This window comes from Narcine bancroftii, chromosome 5 (genome assembly GCF_036971445.1).
Source record: "Narcine bancroftii isolate sNarBan1 chromosome 5, sNarBan1.hap1, whole genome shotgun sequence".
In the NCBI taxonomy this organism is placed as follows: Eukaryota; Metazoa; Chordata; class Chondrichthyes; order Torpediniformes; family Narcinidae; genus Narcine; species Narcine bancroftii.
The window spans coordinates 215,096,955-215,112,953 of NC_091473.1; the positions used below are offsets into that span (position 1 = coordinate 215,096,955).

Sequence of the window (15,999 nt, forward strand, 5' to 3'; positions counted from 1 at the left end):
GTGTAAGTTCAGAAAATTTCTTTGATTCACAGTCCAATCTCACTTCTCATTCTTGCAAGTTCACTGGTTGCAGGCAATTCGTATACTGTTCACAGAATTTAACATTTATAAAGTTTACCAGGCTTTGGTGCTAGAAAGGTAAATGGTTACGGCTCAGGAAGGTTCTTGTCAGTTTTCAGAGAGAGAGTTGTTGTTCACTGGACACCCACAATTGATTCCTTTTTAATCAGCCACTTCAGTGTCTTGTTGACGAAACTTTCCCTCTCAGGGTTCTCCAGATGATAACCTCTTTCTTTCAGGTCACCACAGATTTCCTTTTTGTTTCTCATATTTCAAGTGAGACATTAGACAGCCAGTCCTCTCCTCTTGCATGAACCACAAAGACGTTGACCAGGCTGAACTAAGCAACCCATCTTCCAAATGTTTTTTTTTTCCACAAGCTTTCCAGCTTTCTCTCTCTCCGAGAGAAAGCCTGTTTTACTCCCTCTGCTTGCAAAACCACATGACCCTCTTAGGACAGCAAGTTCCCTTCCAGACAGTCTGTGGCTCTGACAAGTTCTTTCATCTGTTGCCTTTTTGTAAACAGCAATCCATTAGTGAAGTCTCTTGGGCACTTTCCAAAGTTTTTGCAAAGGCTCTGGGCACCGATATGTCTAGCATTAGCAGACCCGCCAGTATTTTAAATAAGATCTGTTTTAAAGTGTTTGTATGTGACCTATACTAACCAACCTGCCCCAATTTATCACTCAAAAACATATCTATTTACAAAACATAAACAACATAATCTGTCACAATACAAGATTGGAGGAGTTGTGAATAGCACTGAAGGTTTTGGTAGGTTACAAAAAGGATGCAGAGTCTGCTGCAAAAGTGGTGGATGGAGTCCAATCTGGATAAGTGTGAGGTGATGCATCTTGGAAGGTCTAATCAGAAGGCTGAGTGCAGGGTAGATGGTCAGTTACTTAGAAGTGTGAACAGAGGGACTTTGGGGTTCAAATCCTCAAGTTTGCTGCACAGGTTAATAGGATATATAAGAAGGCCCATAAGATGCTGGGATTCATTAATAGGGGATTGAGTTCAGGAGTAGAGAGATGTTACAACTCTACAAATCTCTGGTAAGACCACACGGAGTATTGTGTTCAGTTCTGGGCACCTCATTACAGGAAGGATGTGGAAGCTATGAAGAGGGTGCAGAGGAGATTTACCAGGATGTTGCCTGGATTGGAAAATGTCTTTTTGAGGCAAGGTTAACAGAGCTGGGACTGTTCTCTTTGGAGCATAGAAGGATGAGAGGAGACTTGATAGAGATCTACAAGATTATGAAAGACAGCCAGTACTTGTTTCCCGGGGCAGGAATAACAAACACCAGAGGAGATGCAGTATGTACAAAGTGAAGGGAAGTAAGTATAGGAGAGACATCGAGGGTGATTTTTTTTTTAATTCAGAGAGCTGTGGGTGCCTGAAATGCCTTGCCAGGGAGATAGGTTGTGCATCTGAGAAGCGGATATCGAGAGAAGGATGCAAATTGAGGAGGCTCCTCCTAATGTTCTCCCCGTGGTCTTGAGTGTGGTCCGCCTGAATCTACATCTTGAGGACAACGAGAATGACGTATGGGGCTGCCCTTTATTCCAACGCATGGCTGTAATTTTACAATAATAGTTGAAGGACATCTCAACAGAAGCTTCAACCGCTTGCGGAACTTGCTCTGGGTCAGGGCATCAATCAAGAGAGTGTTCGGACCGCAAGCTCAGGAGCTGTAACCAAAATCCAATAGCTTGCATGCAGTCGTCGGCGTTGGCGACCAGGCGGGAATAGCACGCATATCAGCGAGCCACACATTGCACACGACACGCATCAGTCACAGGAGGGATGAAGTTGGCCGAGATAAACAGCAGCCGTTCACCACCTCAGGGTCTCTGACACCCTTCCCGCTGCGGCCTCCGCTCACCACCACGACGAGTCTAACAGTGGAAGCACTGAACAACAGAATCAGGATAGATGGGATCAAAGGAGTGATGAAAAAGTGGAAGAGCTCGATCACTGCCTGACCAAACTACGTATAACATGATCCAGATGTACAAGCTGCATCTGTCACCCATAAAGAAATACCAGCTGACGTCCTTGACACAGTGACGGTGCCCAGAAGCACGGGCCGCCGTTCTCTCGGCGCAATGTTTCACTCTCAACTTCTGCAAACAAATGAGGGCAAATCGACCGTCGGTGAACCAGACTGAGCAGTCCGTGGCGACGTTCACCAGGAAGGCGCGAGTCTTACACACGCGGATGTCAAACAGGAATTGAAACTGTTGCGAATGTGATTCATGATGAGGTCGAAGATGTCGATCAGAAAGTCCGAGCCTGATATGGCGACCAGGGAGCGAGAAATACCCTTGGAAAGGGTGACGGGCTGACGAGGCTCATGACATTGGCTGAGAAGGAGAGAAACACACACGGTGGATTAATTGAGAATTGGTTGTTGTTTTCTCGTTTGCTCCCTGTAATCAGTTGGAGGACGGAGAGCAAATGGGAGTTAATGTTGGAGATGGAATTCGGTCTGAGCAAGAACGGCTGCAGCCTCTCCGACTTGTATCGCTGCTCCTTCATCGCCCACATCAGACTTTCAGCAAATAGCATGGCGGTGAATCTCCGAAAGTGAACAATATTCTGCGGGCGATTTACGGAGGGAAAATACCAGCAGTATTCAGGAAGGTACGTAGTGCTCTTCAAAGAATCACCCCATTAATCAGTGCTTAGAAAACAGATTGTTCATCTGGGTTGTCCTTGGTGTTAACGATTATCTAGAATCGTTTCCAAATCAACAGATCGACTTCATTATGTCATGACCTTGAGGCGGCACCTTGAGGCTCGTCAAGGGTCCGTCGTCTCCCAGCTCGATAAAGATGCATGACAAAATATTTTGGTATTGATTGAGAGATATTTAAATAGCTCTGTAATTTGTCTGTAATCCAAATGCTAAAATAAAAACAGTCGGAAAAAGTTCATTTTTAATGTAATTTAATTTAGAGGTTCTGTACGTCATGGGCTCTCCTGGCCAGCGAGGCACGCTGCCCTTATCCACCCAGTTGCCTCCTTAACCTGCTGGGCCCGTACCCCTTTGGAAGGTGGTGGGATAGAGGAGCAGCAGGAGGAAATACCTGGCTGACTTGGGGACAATGTACAAACTCCTTCGATACAATGGCGGATTCGAACCCGAGTGCTTGGGGGTATTATCGGGTTGCGCTCACTTCTACACTGACCTTAAACGCCCAAAAAATAGATGGGAAGGAGATGATATTAAACAATTGGTCTTATTAAATATATTCAGCCCACGTGCTGTCCTTTCCAAAATCATTCGATATCCTCTGCATGTCATGTAACTCTCTTCACTTATTGACCAATCGCAGAAGTGCTTTTTTTTAATTTCACTATTGTGACGTATTCTCCCGACGCAACAAAAGCGCGGCAGATCCTTTCATGTGGTCAAATTAAATATAATCCACCATATATTCTGGTCAATTTAAACACTAACGTCTTTCAACGCTGTGATTGTAGTTTAATACACAAAAGTTCTGGAGAAACACGATAGGTCGCGCAGCGCCCGAAGGAAGCGAAGGTACATCGGCAACATTTCCGACCAGCGCCCTTCGTCAAGGCGTGACAAAAAGCAGGCAGACACCTGAATAAAAGGAGATCGGGAGAGGGAAGAAAAGGCGGAGAGGGGCCATTTGATAGAGGTGTTAATAATTATGAGGGGGGTAGACAGTGTAAACGTGGATAGGCTTTTTCCACTGAGAGCGGGCGATTTCAAATCAGAGGACATGGATTAAGAGTGAAAGGGGAAATGTTTAGGGGGAACGTGAGGGGGAGTTTCTTCACATTTAAGAGAATTTGTACAGGTACATGGATTGGAGAAGTATGGAGGGCTATGGACTGGGTGCAGATCAGTGTGACTAGGATAAAATGGTTCGTTATAGGCTAGAAGAGCCGAAGTGGCCTGTTTCTGTGCTGTAATGCTCCATGGTTCCAACGTGCCTGGGTTCACACAAATTGAATTTTAGTCTAAAAAAAGGTGTTGTGGAAACCTATCCATTTCTGGAGGTGGTCGAATGGAAGGTGCTGAGAGGATGTTTCACCAATAGAAAGTATTTATAACTCAGACAAAATTCGAGTCGTCGTTTCCATATTACGTATAGAGGGCAAGATAAGTCTGAATTTAGGTAAGTCTTTATCGAAACGAGCTGAAGGGGTCAACGCTGAATGTATTCAAGAGAGGGAAGAGATGTTGAGTTGAATGCGGGACGATTGGTAATATGCTCATAAACCTGGCACACCACCACACAAAATCGAACCTGTCAAATAAACTTGCTGCAACAGGAAAATTACCAACACCATTCCACCAGTTTCCGGATGCTGAATGCCCAAGGCTTGTTTAATTTCCTTATATACTTGCCTTCTTGTGGTTAGTAATAATTGTGTTAGACAATTGTAACTACGTCCATTTACACTAATTTAGACAGATGAATGTGATACATCGAGGTGTCATTAATCCCCCTTTCCCATCAGCCAGATCATTTGGACACCGACAGACTCCACCAGCGCTTTCAGGTTACAGCTACCTCACCAACAGTATATTAATCCCAACCCGAAAGTAGTAAGGAGAGAGGAGCCGGGTCAGCAGTAAGTCGAAAGTAGAATGAGAGGGTTTCGATCTGAATGGATGGAACTATTTCTCTCTCCATATCTGCTGCCAAACACGCTGTACATTTTTTGAAAATATTGAGACGGAGAAATCCTCTCGTTTAAATATCAACAGCTTCCCTTTTGTTGGAGAGGTAATATATGTTAATCTGGGGTCCTCGATAAATGTTGCAGTACATGTCTCAGTAATGACAGGTGGTCATCATCAATCCCGTCTAATACTTTAAAATACATCTGTCGAATTGAGGTCTCAATATGTGGCGAATCACAAGCTGCAATGTTACAGTGGGACGAGCAGATATTAAGTCGGATGAGGATCATCCGGTTCAATGGGGAAGACGAGTCATTCTGAGTCACGGGAGGGCAAGTAAACTGGACCAATGCTTGATCCCGCTCATCGCCAGGGATGCGAGAGTAAAAACAGATCAGTTATACAGTGATGACCTCACTGAATTATTCTGAGCCACCGAGAACGTCAGGTCGCAATGATCGCAATGAGACCCTGACCTCACTCCCTCGAAGGAATTTTCCATTGTACAATGCGAATGGATGAACACCTGGGTTGAGCTGCACAGTAAACCCACTGGAATTCCCTTCGCACTGAAACGAAATATCGCAACTTGTTTGTTAAGTGGTTCTAACTAACGATAATTTCCGCACTTTTTTTTTCGAAAGGAAGAGTCGATTTTCTTATAAATGGGAAGGGTTCAGAGATCTCTGACACACGCAGTAGTGAACTGAACGATCGAGAGAAATGAAGATGAGCCGCCCCCCGATCATCGTGATTAAAGACATTTGTTACCCGATTCTTGCTGTTTTTGGTGCTCCTGGTAAGTATATTATATCGGAAGCCCATTGAAGATGACATGGAATGTTTCCTGAAACAGGTTCAGATCTTGCACAGCAATGGAGCCGCAGTATGAAGATGTTGAATATCAAGGGGAGTGTTGGTCTGGGCTCCGGTGCGGGGCGAACTAATTTGGGAAGGTTATCGTTCTCTTCTTTTGTACCGGTACAGTGGAGGCCTGTTTAAAACTGGTACTATGCCCTGTCGGAGAGAGATGTGGAAGATATCCATGAATACTTCAGTCATTTGGTCATCACCAACTGTACTCGGCCCGGACTTGATGACTGACTTGGATTCATGCACCCGAAGGATATTGAAACTCCTCACGGAGCTCTTAGTAACATTAATATTGACCACGCTCGTTACCAAGGGGCTCTTTCCCGTAATTGTAAGTTGAAACAATAATGGCCGAATGCATGGAGTCCCTTAATTCTGACAGGCGTAATATTTTTCAGTTATTAATTTAGATGAACGCATGTCAAGCCAGTCTGAGTTCAGGGCAACGCTACCGAATTGTCAGTGCATCCAGTTTTATTGTTTTCTTTCAGGAAGTTCTCAAAAAATTACCCCAGCATCAATTAGACACCAGCAGAAAAAGTGGAGAGACATTTGAATATCTCTAAAATGATACATTTATGGATGGGAGGTAAACAAGCTGTGAGGTCATGGAACCTATACTGATTAAAGAGGAGGAGGTGCTTGCAAGTAAGGATGGACAAATCCCAACACCGGGCAAGGTTTCCCTCGAACGTTGAGGGAGGCTGGTGGCAAAATTACAAGGGATATACAAATGAAAGATCTTTAGGCACGGGTGGGGTGCCAATGCATCGAAAGGAATCTCATGTCGGTTTGTGAGCGTGATATCAATTGTTGGAACGTATTCTCAGAGGTTTTTGGAAAGACAGTGACTGAGTTGGAACAATCAATATAGCTTCGTGCGTGGTGGGTGGTGTTAACGAGTGGTTTTGAGTTTTCATGAGGAGGTTACCAGGAAAGATTATGAACCTGGGGCTGTGGATGTTGTCTACATGGACTTTAGTAAGGCCTTTCATCCGGTCCTGCATGGAAGTTTAGTCAGGAAAGTTCAGTGTTCATGACGCTGTAGCAAATTGGATCAGATGTGGGCTTTACGAGAAAAGCCAAGGAGTGCGAGTTGATGATGGTCTCTCTGACAGGAAGCCCCTGAATCGATGTTGGATTCATTGTTATATCTCATCTACTTCAAAGATCTGAATGATAAAACGGTAAATTGGATCAGCCAGTTTGCACATCACACACAAAATGGAGGTTTGGAGGACAGCAAGGAACAAAGCTGGCTGAGGCACCTGGACCAGCTGGAAAAATTGGCTGAAACATGGCAGATGGAATTTAATACAAATGTGAGCTGTTGGACTTTGGCAGGACAAACAACGGTCGGACATTTCGGGTCATCGGCAGGACACTGGTGCGTGCTGTGGATCAGAGAGATCTGTGAATAAAAATGCATAATTCTCTGAAAGTAGTGACATAGGTAGACAATGTCGTAAAGAAAACGTTGTCTCATACACCTTCGTAAATTAAAGTATTAAGTATTGGATTTGGATGTCATGCTGAATTTCTTAAAGAGGCCACATTTGGAGTACTTTGCGCAGTTGTGGTCACCGACCTACAGGGAGGATATAGATAAGACTGAAAGGTTACAAATGAAATTAACAAGTTTGTTGGCAGGATTTGAAGATCTGGGTACAGCGAAAATCGAAACTTCATTCCTTAGAATGTTTAAAAAAATAGAGGGGGATTTGATAGAAGCATGGAAAATTATGATGGGTATTACATAACAAAACAAGAGAAACCAGGAGAAGGCCATCCGGCCCGTCGAGTCTGTTCTGCCATTCAATAAGATCATGGCTGATCTGATCATTGACTCAACTCCACCGACCTGCTTTTTCCCCACCCCGTTTAATTCCTTATTTATGTAAAAAATCTATCTAAATATATTAAATAGACTTAATGAAATAGCCTGAACTGCTTACCTGGCCAGATAATTCCACAAGTGCACTACTCTCTGGGACAAAGAGTTTTTCCTCATCTCTGTCTTAAATCTACTCCCCTGAATCTTGCACTGTGTCCACTATGTTTCCTTGTCCTTTATTGCCTTTTAAAGGTTTCCCATTCCTTCAGTTTCCCACTACTCTGGGCGATTGTGCACTCATGAGCTTTTAATTTTACACTTTCCTTTATTTCCTTAGTTAATTAAAACTGGCACTTCCCTCTCTTACTGCCCTTACTTTTAACGGGAATATATTTTCTGTTGAGCACTGTTAAAAAGATATTTGAAAGTCTTTCACTGTTCTGCCAACTAGCCTGTGCTCCTTAGTCCACGCTGACCAATTCCTCTTGTAGTCTCCACTGTTCAAGTATAATACGATAGATTTCGATTTAACTATTGCACCCTCCATCTGTATGATAGAGGAAATGCAAGCAGGTATTTTTCATTGAGTTAAGCAGAAATAAAAATCCATAGGACATGGATAAGTGTTTAAGGGGAAAGGTTTAAAAGGTACTTCTTCACTTAGAGAGTGATGAAAGTGTTGAACGAGCTGCCAGCTGAATTGGTCACTACAGGGTCAATTTTGATGTTAAAGAAAGAATGGATATGTACATGATTGGGAGGGAGAAGGGATAGGAACCTACTGCATGTCAGTGGGACGAGGCAGAATAACAGTTCGCCACAGACTAAAAAGGCCGAGGCTTGGTTCTGTGATCTACTGTTTTACAGTTCTGTGGTTTATCCATCAAGCTTCGATATTCACATCCTCTTTCTTGCAGCGAACTTACTGACAATTGTGATCCTCTCCCGAGGAAGGTGCGGACTTTCCAAGTGTATCTCCGCCTACATGATGACCATGGCAGTGGCGGATTTCCACGGTGATCGTCATCAACGTCATTCTTTTTGAAATTTTAATTCCTCGCTTATCAAACACATTCCTACACCACACTAATTTCCTGATAGCCGTGATATACCTACTGGCCGTCACGTTGGAATTCTCGCTGTGGTCCACAGTCGCATTCACTTTTGACCGATATGTCGCGATGTGCTGTCCGAAGCTTCAACCAAAGTACTGCAGAGTGAAAACTTTAATCATCCTCGCACCAATTATTCTGATCCTACTTTGTGTGCAAAACATCCCTTTGTTATTTTTATTTGAGCCTCGACAAATTATTGGCTCCATTTCTTTGGGTGTCCGCCCGAGACTGGACGTCCTCACCTCGCCAATGTTTGGTACGTTCATGAAATTGAAAACCATTCAGTGTTTATTCATTGCGTTGTTTTAATATTCCTGTTTAATGGGTTGACAGTGAGACATATCTTGTTGGTCAGCAAAGCACGGAGGGCATTCCGGAGTCAGAGGAGTGCGGATGGTCGAGACATGGAAATGGAGAGCAGGAGAAAATCCATCATCTTGCTGATCAGTGTGTCGGGCAGCTTCACGCTGCTGTGGCTTCCGGCGTCTGTCACCTACTTTATCACCAGCCACAGTGTGTACGTTAATCGTGACTATAAATCTCCCGCATTTATCGCTCTTCAGATTGGGTCTCTGCTCACGAACCTGAGTTCCTGTTCAAACACGTCTATATATGCAGCGACTCAGTCAAAATTCAGGGAGGAATTAAAGACCGTGGTCAAATCTCCTTGGTCGTTTATGAGAAATTGGACAAGAAAAATGCAAATCGAACCAAGTCTTCCTCGTTTAAGTAGAATCCAGTCACTGCGCGTGTCCCCTTCCAACTGATATATTCCCCGTTCCTGTTAAGTTAATAATCTGGAATATTCTTGCGAACAATAGTGAAATCTGATCAATAAGGTTTCATTCTTTACGGAAGGGGGAACTTAAACGGTCTCGTCTTTCTGACAGGATCATGTTTGGTTCATAGCAAAAGGAAATCGGTTCAATGAACAGCATGGACTCTAACATGGAGGTGTCATCAACACCTCGGCTGACCACAGGACAACATTTCCATCTTTAGCAGAAAATCTGAGGTACATGTGCTCGCCCCTCGCCCTGCCGCTTGGGCATAAGAAACCAAATCTCAATCAACCACCATCTACATTTCTCAGTCGCCTGCCGAGTCACTTCCGAAGCAGCTTCGAATCTGCGCAAACATCTCGAATCCTGATGTGCACAAGGGAAGACCTGGAGTCAAATCCATCAGGGGCTCCGACCTCAAGTCAATTGAATACATCAATGATGTATCACATATGTCTTCTTTGGCTTGGCTTCGCGGACGAAGATTTATGGAGGGGGTAAATGTCCACGTCAGCTGCAGGCTCGTTTGTGGCTGACAAGTCCGATGCGGGACAGGCAGACACGGTTGCAGGGGAAAATTGGTTGGTTGGGGTTGGGTGTTGGGTTTTTCCCTCTTTGCCTTTTGTCAGTGAGGTTGTTTTTCCAGACAAGGATCGACAATGAGATAGACAACAGACTCGCCAAGGCAAATAGCGCCTTTGGAAGACTACACAAAAGAGTCTGGAAAAACAACCAACTGAAAAACCTCACAAAGATAAGCGTATACAGAGCCGTTGTCATACCCACACTCCTGTTCGGCTCCGAATCATGGGTCCTCTACCGGCATCACCTACAGCTCCTAGAACGCTTCCACCAGCGTTGTCTCCGCTCCATCCTCAACATCCATTGGAGCGCTTTCATCCCTAACGTCGAAGTACTCGAGATGGCAGAGGTCGACAGCATCGATAATTTTTTGGCTACAGATAAAGCTAAATATACAAAAGCAATCTGAAATCTATTTAATCCCAAATCTTTCAAAGGCTTAAACTTACCCAACAAAAATATTGTCGGATCTAAAAGTATTTTAATCTTATACAAATGTTCCAAAAACAATTTAATTGCTTTCCAAAAAGATTGTATATGTACACATAACCAAACAGCATGAAAAAAAAGTTCCAACCGAATTACCGCACCTAAAACAAGAATCTGATTCACTAAAACCATATTATTTTTAACTTTTCAGGTGTTAAATACAATTGATGTAAAAAATTATAATTAACCATTGCATAACGAACATTTATCAATCTAGTAACACTATCATGACAGATATCTAACCAGTCATCCTCAGAAAAAATAAAGTTAATATCCTTTTCCCATTTAATCTTAGATCTATTCCATCCCTTTTTTTCCATACTTCCCTGTAATATTTGGTACATCAATGAAATGTATCCCTTCTTTGGTGCAGTCACAAGAAAAGATTTAAATTTAGTAAAATCACATTTCTACCAAATATTTGTTTTACTAGAGATCGAAGTTGATAATAAACAAATAAAAAATTCTCATTAATACCAAAATCTTCCCTCATTTGATTAAAAGATAAAAATTGACCTTCTTTAAAACAATCCCCCAAGTTTTTTATACCTTTAGATTTCCAATGTAATAAGCATTGATTATACATTGAAAAATGAATGTTGGTTATTATATAATGGTGTTAAAGTCAATAATTTACCCTTAGAACCTATCATTCTATTTTTCCTCATCCATAACTTCATTAAATGTTTTAGTATAGGCACATTATATTGTTGTAATAAATTTAAATTCCACCAAAACAAAAATTGATGTGTTTCAAATTAAGAAATATTTGCCATCTCAATTTTAGCCCAACTAGGGAGCCGTTCCAAGTCCATTAATAAACTAATAAATTTAAATTGAGCTGCCTCATAATAATTTTGAAAATGTGGTAAGCATAATCCTCCTAATGCATATTTCCAGGTTAGCTTATTCAAAGCTACTCTCAGAAATTTACCCTTCCATAAAAATTCCTTAACCATTTTATTTAAATCTCGAAAAAAAATTCTTATTAAGCAAGCACGGAATTGATTGAAACAAATATTGTATATGTGGAAAAATATTCATTTTAATTTTATTTACTCTTCCAATTAAATTTATAGGAAGATCCTTCCACTTTAATCAAATCAGCTTTAATCTTTTTCATTAACGGTACATTGTTTCATTTATATAAAGATTGATAATCTTGTGAACAATAGTGAAATCCAATCAATAAGGTTTCATTCTTTATGGAAGGGGGAACTTAAACGGTCTCGTCTTTCTGACAGGATCATGTTTGGTTCATAGCAAAAGGAAATCGGTTCAATGAACAGCATGGACTCTAACATGGAGGTGTCATCAACACCTCGGCTGACCACAAGACAACATTTCCATCTTTAGCAGAAAATCTGAGGTACATGTGCTCGCCCCTCGCCCTGCCGCTTGGGCATAAGAAACCAAATCTCAATCAACCACCATCTACATTTCTCAGTCGTCTGCCGAGTCAGCTCCGAAGCAGCTTCGAATCTGCGCAAACATCTCGAATCCTGATGTGCACAAGGGAAGACCTGGAGTCAAATCCATCAGGGGCACTGACCTCAAGTCAATTGAATACATCAATGAGACACGCTGCCTGTAAATGGTATCCAAATATTTGAACAGGAAATGGATAAGTACCTCATTAGTAAGGGTATCAAGGAAGATGGGGAAAAGGCTGAAAATTGGAACGAGGTGTGAGCATAATTCAGTTTAGTGTAGAGTCACAGAACAGACTCGATGGGCCTAATGGCCCGCTTCTGCTCCTTGAACTTGTGAACATACTGTTAATTGACCTGCACAGGAACTAGTGAGGGGCCACAGGTACAATCAGCCAATGGGTGTGCCTGACCCGATAATTCTATGTATCAGTGGTTTACCACACCATATTCCTGTGAAGGCAATGCAGTTCATACCTGGGTTGATGGGTTGACATGAGACATCAGCCCCCTCCCTTTCTTCGACTGGAGCGGGACCTCCATTTGCAATTTTAGGATAGATGTAGACTATTCGGATCGTTTCCTGAAATACGATACCAAGTAAAATTAGGACCAGCAATACTACAGTAACGCCTCGCCGTCGCAAAGATGTGAACAGGTTGAAATGCTTAATGTTGGGTCCTTGGCAAGAGATACAGTGAAGCAGTCTTTTTCTTACCAAGTAATGATACTCACTGCCCGTTATTGTGCAAGTTTTGTTTTCACCGTCGCAGTACCAATTGTTCTTTAAAGCAGGGATGGTTCAGGATCAGGACTCCATCCAAGCAAGAATGTCAAATTGCCGCAAACTCGCATCCAGGAACGGCGGGTCTTTCTATTACACTGGTCAATGAAGATTTTGTTACCTGAACACTTCAAGGTGCATAATATGGATTTTTGGCAGCTGATCAAGAAAATCACTATCACATACCGTGTTTTAGAAATAACCTATTTTGGGATTTCCTGCCATATTTATATATCCCCCAAGAAAAAAGCAGTTTTGATCAGTCCATTTAGGCGGGGAACATTGATTAGCAGCTAAAATTGCCAAAACTTATGTGATTACAGCTTAACACATCGTCACCGTCGAGATTCACTGAGTTGAATGTGAATTTCCAGTTCTCATAAAAGTGCCTCAGTAACTGGACTGTGAATAAGTTATCAACGTTGAATCTAACTGCTGCATCTGAATTGGCTTCTGGCTGTCAACCCCGTCTCACATGTTGGACACTGCTGAAGCATTCGTATTCCTACGATTTGGTGGTGGTATAACTGCTGTTATTTCTGGTGAACTCCCGTGGAAAGGTTAAAACCTTATGTTCTTTTAAACTCAGTTAATTTTGTTCCTATCTCTTTAAGAGACTATTGGTTGTAGTTTTACCATAGTAATGATTATGTAAAATGTTGTACTATCCATTGTGACGGGCCCAGAGGACCCCAAAGCCCAGAAACAATAGACATTCACCAAGACAAATGGCCACTTAAACAAAAGTTGCTTTTAATTATCTTTAAACATGAAAACAGCATCAAACTCTAATTTATTACTGTTAACTTAAACCCTTTCTCACTCTAAGCGCACATGGATACAATGTGTGTGTGTAAGTTCAGAAAACTTCTTTAATTCACAGTCCAATCTCACTTCTCACTCCTCCAAGTTCACTGGTTGCACTTAGAATTAGTAGGAGGTGAAGTTAATAGTAGTAATTTAAAGTTTGATCCTGTTTTTAGGTTTAAAGAAAATTAAAAGCTACTTTTGTTTAAGTAACCATTTGTCTTGGTCAATTTCTATTGCTGCTGGGATTTGGGGTCCTCTAGGCCCGTAACATATGTTTAAATAAGGGAGCATCTTTGCCACCAGATAAAAATTTCGAGTCCCATTTATAAATAAAGTCTTCTCTGATCTTCTCAACTATTGTGTGCAGACCAATTTGTGCCCAGGATGGTAAACCTTCTCCCTTGATTGTGATACCCAATAATATTTCTTAAAGTCTGGTAATCTCAGACTGCCCAGACTGTAATCCCAAGTTAATTTCTTCATGGAGAACCTGGCCACTCTCCTATTCCAAATGCATCTACTGACCTGTGAATTAATATTCTGAAAGAATTTCCAGGACAATGCCTTGGGCAAAGCCTGGAAGAGGTACTGAAGCCTCAGCAACACATTCATCTTGATACAATTTACACTGCCCAACATGATGGGCGGGGTCACCCGTCTGTTTAGGTCCTGCTTAATTTTATTTTGAGCAAGGAGGTTTAGTTTAATTTATATAAATTTTGCAGATTTTTATCCACCCTGACTCCCAGATACTTGGTCGCCTTTTGTGGCCACTTCAGTTAACTGTTTTTTTTTAATTGGCTATAGTCCCCTTTTGTAAGTGGTATAAATTTCACTCTTGTCCAATGAATCTTGTACCCGGAAGCTTTCCCATGATCTTCCAGAGCAGAGTGATTTAGGGTCAATGAACTTCCTGGGTTTTCCCAGGCCACTTTGAACCCCTTGATGTCTGGATCCCATTGTATGGCTTCAGCCAGCAATTCTATAGTCAAACTGAATAGAGCTGAAGACAATGGACACCCCTGTCTACAGATCTTAGTAGTGGGAATGTTGGAGACATTTGCCCATTGGTCACAACTTTAGCCTTGGGTGCATTATACAGCACCCTGATCCAATTTATAAAAGTTGGCCCTAGCCCCAATTTCTGTAGTACCTTAAACAGGAAGTCCAACTCTAGCCTATAAAATGCCTTCTCAGCATCCAGGGCCACTGCTACACTTGGGTCATCCCTTAATTGTGCCAGATGTATGATGCTCACTAGTCTGGCTCTTTTGCACAAAGCCCACTTCCTTGACATTCATTCAAATGCTTCCCTAATCTATTTGCCAGGGCCTTCACAAGCATCTTATAGTTTGTATTCAGCATTGAAATAGGTCTATGTGAAATAGGTTTCAGTGGGTCCCTATCTTTTTTAAAAATCACCATAATAATTTCTGTTGAGAAAGATTCTAGGAGTGTATGGGTTTCAACTGTCTGATCCACCACCTCCATAAAGATGGGCATCAGGAGATCTTTGAATTCCCTGTAAAACTCGGAGGGTGGGGGAAACCCATCCTCTCCTGGAGACTTATCAGCTTGTAACAGATTCAATATTTTTCCTATTTTGCATTCTGTGAAGGGGGCATTCAATCCATCCTGATCTTTCTGACCTAAATTTGGTAACTGCAATTTTGACAGGAATTCATCTATTTTCTCAGGCTTCCCCAATGATTCTGACTTGTACAATTTTTCATAAAATTGCCTGAAGGTTTCATTTATTTCCTTCAGCTTATACGAGATCCTGTCATCCCCTGTCTGAACTGCATTAATCATTCTTGAGGCCTCAGCTGCCAGGAGAGAATACTATGGACTTGTTCCTCCAGCTCAAATTATTTCTGCCTTGATTTTAAAATGGTTTTCTCCATGGTATACGTTTGGATTGTATTATATATTTTTTTTACTTTTCAAAGCCTGATAGATTTTTTTCTGAGCCCGAATTTTGAACGTCTTTTTCTAAGTCCACAATTTCTTGTTCCAATTCCTCTACCTCCCTTAAATATTATTTTTTAACTGTAAAATAAATATAATATTTATTATTAAATAATAAATATCCAATTATTTGACTTCTCAAGGATGCATTAAGAGTATCCCAAAAAAGGAATTTTTGTATAGTCAAGTTACAATTGGCCTCACAGAACATATCTATCTGTGTTCTAACAAAACCAAAAAAACCTCCGGCTTATTCACCAGCAATGGATTAGGGTGCCATCTGTATGGTGAATCATGTTTATCTGGCATTACAATTGCCAATGTTAAATGAGAATGATCTGACAAAAGTCTTGCTGTGTACTCGGTTTCTGAGATCCTACCCTCTATTTAGGCTGATGCCAAGAATAAATCTATCCTAGTGTAGGAGTCATGCTGTCTTGAGTAAAAGGAGTAATTCCCTTTCCCTTGGATGCAGTCACCTCAATGCATCTTAATTTCAGCTCTTTCATGAAGGTCTGGGTAGTTTTAGCTGCCATGACCTTAGTTACCCTTCTCAATTACTTATCTAAGACCTGATCCAGACAAAAATTGAAATTCCACATC

General features: G+C 41.8%; 1 long non-coding RNA gene across 1 annotated transcript; it reads left to right on the plus strand.

Annotated features, from left to right (window-relative positions):
- The first annotated feature begins 3,506 nt into the window (after positions 1–3,506).
- On the plus strand, positions 3,507–13,569 carry LOC138764815 (uncharacterized). Its single transcript, XR_011358317.1, has 3 exons — positions 3,507–3,613; positions 5,374–5,528; positions 12,942–13,569. It is a non-coding gene; the product is annotated as an uncharacterized lncRNA (long non-coding RNA).
- Positions 13,570–15,999: the final 2,430 nt, after the last annotated feature.